The following is a 7,368-nucleotide window of genomic DNA, read 5'->3' on the forward strand; positions in this document are numbered from 1 at the left end:
GCCGCCCTCTAATGGCAGACAGCCGCCCCCTAATGGCAGACAGCCGCCCCCTAATGGCAGAGAGCCACCCTCCAATGGCAGACAGCCGCCCCCCAATGGCAGATAGCCGCCCCCCAATGGCAGACCAACGCCCCCTAATGGCAGACAGCCGCCCCCTAATGGCAGACCAACGCCCCCTAATGGCAGACAGCCGCCCCCTAATGGCAGACCAACGCTCCCTAATGGCAGATAGCCGCCCCCCAATGGCAGACAGCCGCCCCCTAATGGCAGACAGCTAGTCCCCCTAATGGCAGACAGCCGCCCCCTAATGGCAAAGAGCTGCCCCCCAATGGCAGAGAGCCGCCCCCTAATGGCAGACCAACGCCCCCTAATGGCAGATAGCCGCCCCCCCAATGGCAGATAGCCGCCCCCCCAATGGCAGACAGCCGCCCCCCTAATGTCAGACAGCTGACCCCTAATGGCAGACAGCCGCCCTCTAATGGCAGACAGCCGCCCCCTAATGGCAGACAGCCGCCCCCTAATGGCAGACAGCCGCCCCCTAATGGCAGAGAGCCACCCTCCAATGGCAGACAGCCGCCCCCCAATGGCAGATAGCCGCCCCCCAATGGCAGACCAACGCCCCCTAATGGCAGACAGCCGCCCCCTAATGGCAGACCAACGCCCCCTAATGGCAGACAGCCGCCCCCTAATGGCAGACAGCCGCCCCCTAATGGCAGAGAGCCGCCCCCTAATGGCAGACAGCCGCCCCCTAATGGCAGACCAACGCTCCCTAATGGCAGATAGCCGCCCCCCAATGGCAGACAGCCGCCCCCTAATGGCAGACAGCTAGTCCCCCTAATGGCAGACAGCCGCCCCCTAATGGCAAAGAGCTGCCCCCCAATGGCAGAGAGCCGCCCCCTAATGGCAGAGAGCTGCCCCCTAATGGCAGACCAACGCCCCCTAATGGCAGATAGCCGCCCCCCCAATGGCAGACAGCCGCCCCCCTAATGGCAGATAGCCGCCCCCCAATGGCAGACAGCCGACCCCCTAATGGCAGACAGCCGACCCCCTAATGGCAGACAGCCGACCCCTAATGGTAGACAGCCGACCCCTAATGGTAGACAGCCGCCCCCTAATGGCAGAGAGCCACCCCCCAATGGCAGACAGCCGCCCCCCTAATGGCAGACAGCCGCCCCCTAATGGCAGAGAGCCGCCCCCTAATGGCAGACAGCCGCCCCCTAATGGCAGACCAACGCTCCCTAATGGCAGACAGCCGCCCCCTAATGGCAGAGAGCCGCCCCCTAATGGCAGACAGCCGCCCCCCAATGGCAGACAGCCGCCCCCCTAATGGCAGACAGCCGACCCCTAATGGTAGACAGCCGCCCCCCTAATGGCAGACAGCCGCCCCCCTAATGGCAGGCAGCCGCCCCCTAATGGTAGACAGCCGACCCCTAATGGCAGACAGCCGCCCCCTAATGGCAGACAGCCGCCCCCTAATGGCAGAGAGCTGCCCCCTAATGGCAGACAAACGCCCCCTAATGGCAGATAGCCGCCCCCCAATGGCAGACAGCCGCCCCCCTAATGGCAGATAGCCGCCCCCCAATGGCAGACAGCCGCCCCCTAATGGCAGACAGCCGACCCCTAATGGCAGACAGCCGCCCCCCTAATGGCAGACAGCTGCCCCCTAATGGCAGACAGCCGACCCCTAATGGTAGACAGCTGCCCCCTAATGGCAGACAGCCGCCCCCCTAATGGCAGACAGCTTGCCCCCCTAATGGCAGACAGCTTGCCCCCCTAATGGCAGACAGCTTGCCCCCCTAATGGCAGACAACTTGGCCCCCTAATGGCAGACAGCTGCCCCCTGTTGCTACAAAGAGTCTTCATCACTGGAGGATTGATTTTTAGTGGACACTGTAATTCCTGGTTTCGCCTGCGGAGGCAGTGCAGGGAAACAGAACACTTGTTGCTAAGATGCACTGATCACGAAGGTTCTAAGGTCAAAGATCAGTAACTGAAAGAGTCGGGACAGATGAAGACATTATTTACAGCAATAGTTCTCTCAAGGAAACGAGAGACGGCAAAGGGCGTTTAGAGGGGGTTAGTGGCGCTAAAAGAGAAGGACCTGACATGTACAGAGGAATGGATGTGAGGCAAACCGGGCAACATGATTAACGTGGCAAAGCCCGGCCCTGGAGCAGAGACAGATGCGTTATACCGATCCAGCACACTTGTAGAGGGGTATAGCAATCACTGGAGAAGACATCATGGTCAGAAAAATAGAAGGAACAAGGCGAAGATTAAGACCAGCAATCTGATGGCGTGATACTAACAAGATAATGATGGAGAAGACCCTGGTGCACCTATCTAGGCGGAGGAAACCCTGGCGAACCTATGTAGGCAGAGAGGAACCTGGTGGACATATCTAGGAGGAGGAGACCTTGGTGGACCTATCTAGGAGGAGGAGACCCTGGTGGACATATCTAGGAGGAGGAGACCTTGGTGGACCTATCTAGGTGGAGGAGACCCTGGTGGACCTATCTAGGCGAAGAAGACCCTAGTGGACCCATCTAGGCAGAGAAGACCCTGGTGAACCCATATAGACAGAGAAGACCCTGATGGATCCATCTAGGTAGAGAAGACCGTGGTGGACCCATCTTGGCAGAGAAGACCCTGGTGGATCCGTCTAGGCAGAGGAGACCATGGTGGACCTATATAGGTGGAGGAGTCTCTGGTGAAAATATCTAGGCAGCGAAGAAACTAGTTAACCTATCTAGACAGAGAAGACCCTGGTGAACCTATTTAGGCAAAGAGGACCCTGGTGGACCAATGTAGGCAGAGAAGACCCTGGTGGACCCCATCTAGGTGGAGGAGCCCCTGGTGTACCCATCTAGGCAAAGAACACCCTGGTAGACCTATGTAGGCAGTGAAGAAACTGATAAATCTATCTAGGCAGAGAAGACCCTGGGGGACCTATCTAGGCAGAGCAGACCCTGATGGACCTATGTAGGCAGCGAAGAAATTGGTGAACCTATCTAGGCAAAGAAGACCCTGGTGAACCTATCTAGGCGTAGAAGACGCTGGTAGACCTATCTAGACAGAGAAGGTGCTGGTGAACCTATCTAGGCAGAGAGGACCCTGGTGAACCTATCTAGGCGTAGAAGACGCTGGTAGACCTATCTAGACAGAGAAGGTGCTGGTGAACCTATATAGGCAGAGAGGACCCTGGTGAACCTATCTAGGCTGCACAAAATTGATCTTCATACAGATCGTTCATCCATCAAGTCGCCATGGGTTGAGATTGAGCTGACGACTGGTAAAAGAAAGAAGAAGCACACTTGCCCATTATATGCCTTGCTGCAATAAGTGAATATTTTATTTTGATTTGGCAAGAAAAAGTCCAGCAATGGTCTTTATCAAGGACATTTATGGTGTGGGAGAGCCGATTATAAGGTGGCTATGGCTATATGCGGGCCGTGTACACCACAAGACAACTGTTGGTCGAAACGTTGGACCTTATCTTGCCGGATCAAAATAAAATATTCACTTATTGAGTCAGTATCCTCTCTATATCTGTCGCGAGGGACTATGGGGATAGTGGGAAACCAGGGCCCTAAGATGACCCTCAGACTAGGAGGCCATGTGCTATGCCTATTCTCAGAGATACCCCTAATGGTGGGGATGTCTGAGTCTCCTTCCTGGCCCTGATCCTGATCTTATACCCCCTCCCCCAGGACAGGCCAGGACAGGAGTGAGATTTAATCCACAGAAATAGACAAAGAGGGGAAACCAAAACTCTGTCACACTGCACGCACACACTCACACAGAGGTATAAGACGATAAGAGCATAGGAGGAAAACAAGAGCAGGAAGGAAACAACAAGACGACGGGTAATTTCACAACATCACCAAGAACAAAGCAACTCTTTCTTCAGCTAGTCAGGAACGCCAGAACTCGCAGACCAACACAGCATAAACTATAGTTGGCGTAGGTAGAAAATTTCCTCCAGCCTAAAAATGAAATGAGCAGAAGTGATTGGCTTCCTTATAACATGTGATCAAAGAAGCAAAAAACCCTTTTCAGATAGACAGACACCAAAACACACAGACCAACACAGCAAAACTATAGTTGGCATAGGTAGTAGATTACCTCCAGCCTAAAAATGAGAGGAGTAAAAGTGATTGGCTTCCTCACAACATGTAATCAAAGAGGCTTGACAAGCAGGCTAGCCAAGGTTAACTCTTGCTAGCCTGTCTGTGAATGAGCACACAGCAGGTCAATGCCCGATTCAGACTCTGCAATGTGAGCCTGACGCCACCACGACAGTTGGCAAATTTTGTGCAAAACAGAAACGTTCCGGCACCCATACCCATTTGTGCCCTCTGCAGGAGCCACGTCATGGGCTGTTTTGGCCACAAATACACACGTTCCGGCACCCACACCCAATTGTAACCTCTGCAGGAGCTACGTCATGGGCTATTTTGGCCACAAATGCACACATTCTGGCACCCATACCTCATTCTGCCCTCTGAAGGAGCCACGTCTTGGGTTATTTTGGCCACAAATGCACACGTTCCGATACCCATACCCAGTAGTTCCCTCTGCAGGAGCCACATCATGGGCTATTTTGGCCACAAATACATACGCTCCGGCACCCATACCCAGTAGTGCCCTCTGCAGGAGCCACGTGATGGGCTATTTTGGCCACAAATGCATGCGCTCCGGCACTCATACCCAGTAGTGCCCTCTGCAGGAGCCACATCATGTGCTATTTTGGCCACAAATACATACGCTCCGGCACCCATACCCAGTAGTGCCCTCTGCAGGAGCCACGTCATGGGCTATTTTGGCCACAAATGCATATGCTCCGGAACCCATACCCAGTAGTGCACTCTGCAGGAGCCACGTCATGGGCTATTTTGGCCACAAATGCATACGCTCCGGCACCCATACCCAGTAGTGCCCTCTGCAGGAGCCACGTCATGGGCTATTTTGGCCACAAATGCACAATATTAATCATCCTCGCCCAGTGACTCACATCCTGCAGGAAACGGTAGCTTGCAAATAAAGTGCTAAAATTGTATACCAACAGTGTGCGGTGCGCGGTATATGCCAGCCGCGGGCACAGATGAATAGTCAAAATGATTCATGGAAATGCTGGAAGCTGCTGACAGAATAAAATGGAACTTTGGTAAGAGAAGCCAACTTGGCGCCCGTAATCCGCTTATCCCACACATCTATATTACGTTCATGTCACAAACCAGACGCAACACTACACTTTGCCAGGTACGTATCAAGTGTTGCTAATGGCCAGTATGCTATTAGGTTAATTAAGATTTAGTTTCATGCTGAGCCTCTTTGTACTGGCAACTGATGTGGAGACAAGGAAATGAGAGGAACCGGTGAGTGCACAAAAATATTATCCAGCCGCCTACGTGATCCCTCCGAAGAATATCCACCCAAACTAGAACCGAACCTCGGCATCGAAGCCACGAGATGCCAAAAGGTCTGGTGCTTGGAATTAATCGGTGGCATCGATTTGGGAAGCACCACCATTCTCGCCCACACTTTAGAGAGGATCTTTACTTGGCTGGCACGGCCCCGTTGTGCTCAATATTTAGATTCCACCATCTACACCTGTAGGTCAAAGTCAACCTCTTTGTAGAGACCGCTCAACACCCATTCCCTATACCCAACATTTTCACCCGCCGAATGTCCATATTGGATGTTTCATGACGGAGCAGTAGAGCAACCCAATATTCTCACCCCGACTGCCCATATTGGACGTTTCATGACGGAATAGCCCAACAACCCAACATTCTCACTCTCCAAATGTCCATATTGGACGTTTCATGACGGAGCAGTCCAGCAACCCAACATTCTCGCTCTCCGACTGCCCATATTGGACGTTTCATGACGGAATAGCCCAACAACCCAACATTCTCGCTCTCCGAATGTCCATATTGGACGTTTCATGATGGAGCAGCCCAGCAACCCAACATTCTCGCCCTCTGAATGTCCATATTGGATGTTTCATGACGGAGCAGTCCAGCAACCCAATATTCTCACCCCGACTGCCCATATTGGACGTTTCATGACGGAATAGCCCAGCAGCCCAACATTCTCGCCCTCTGAATGTCCATATTGGACATTTCATGACGGAGCAGTCCAGCAGCCCAACATTCTCGCCCCTTGACTGCCCATATTGGACATTTCATGACGGAGCAGTCCAGCAGCACAACATTTTCGCCCTCCGAATGTCCATATTGGATGTTTCATGACGAAGAAGTCCAGCAACCCAATATTCTCACCCCCTGACTACCCATATTGGATGTTTCATGACGGAACAGCTCAGCAACCAAACATTTTCGCCCTCCGAATGTCCATATTGGATGCTTCATGAGGGAACAGCCTAGCAACCCAACATTCTCGCTCTCCGAATGTCCATATTGGACGTTTCATGATGGAGCAGCCTAGCAACCCAACATTCTCACCCTCCGAATGTCCATATTGGACGTTTCATGACGGAATAACTCAGCAAATCAACACTCTCGCCCGCTGAATGTCCATATTGGACGTTTCATGACGAAGTAGCCCAGCAACCCAACATTCTCGCCCTCCGAATGTCCATATTGGATATTTCATGACGGAACAGCCCAGCAACCCAACATTCTCGCCCTCCGAATGTCCATATTGGATGTTTCATGACGAACATTCTCGCCCTCTGAATGCCCATATTGGACGTTTCATGACGGAGCAGCTCGGTACCACTCAAGAAACCATCTAAAGATGTTGGTTTCTGGGAGGTTTTGGCATAGTCTAGGAAATTGGTAAACTCTTCCAAGTGTCACTTTTTTAGGTTCTCAAGAATGTATAATATAATACCCAAAGTCTACCTCCGACACCCCACAAAAAAAAGGTTATAGCTCCAAAGCAAAATCAAATTTTGTCAAGTGGAGACTCCTACCCATCTCTACTTTGGTTCATGGTTTCATAGTTTTTCCAGGAGTATTGCCACCTCTTCTAACACTCACTTTATTTGAGGTTCTCCAGAATGTATCATTTAATACCTAAATTATATTCGTGTGTGATGTCCCCCCCAAAAAAATGTAAAGAGCTCCATGGCAAAATCAAACTTTATCAAGTGGCCACACATAACCATCACTAACTTAGTTCATGGTTTCGTAGTTTTTAAGGTTGAAGGTAGACTTAAGTCCATTAAGACCAACCCATGGTGAGCCATATTTCACAACACCTTGAGTTTTGAAGGTTCTGGTGATGGTGGCCACTCGTCCAACTCCTTGGAGGGTATTGTTTGATATTATCTTGTCGATCCTCTTCCGTGGCTCGGTATGCACGCAATACAGAAAGGCTTTCCTTCACCGGGGGAAA

The sequence above is a fragment of the Anomaloglossus baeobatrachus genome, chromosome 9 (genome assembly GCF_048569485.1).
Source record: "Anomaloglossus baeobatrachus isolate aAnoBae1 chromosome 9, aAnoBae1.hap1, whole genome shotgun sequence".
NCBI classification, from domain to species: Eukaryota; Metazoa; Chordata; class Amphibia; order Anura; family Aromobatidae; genus Anomaloglossus; species Anomaloglossus baeobatrachus.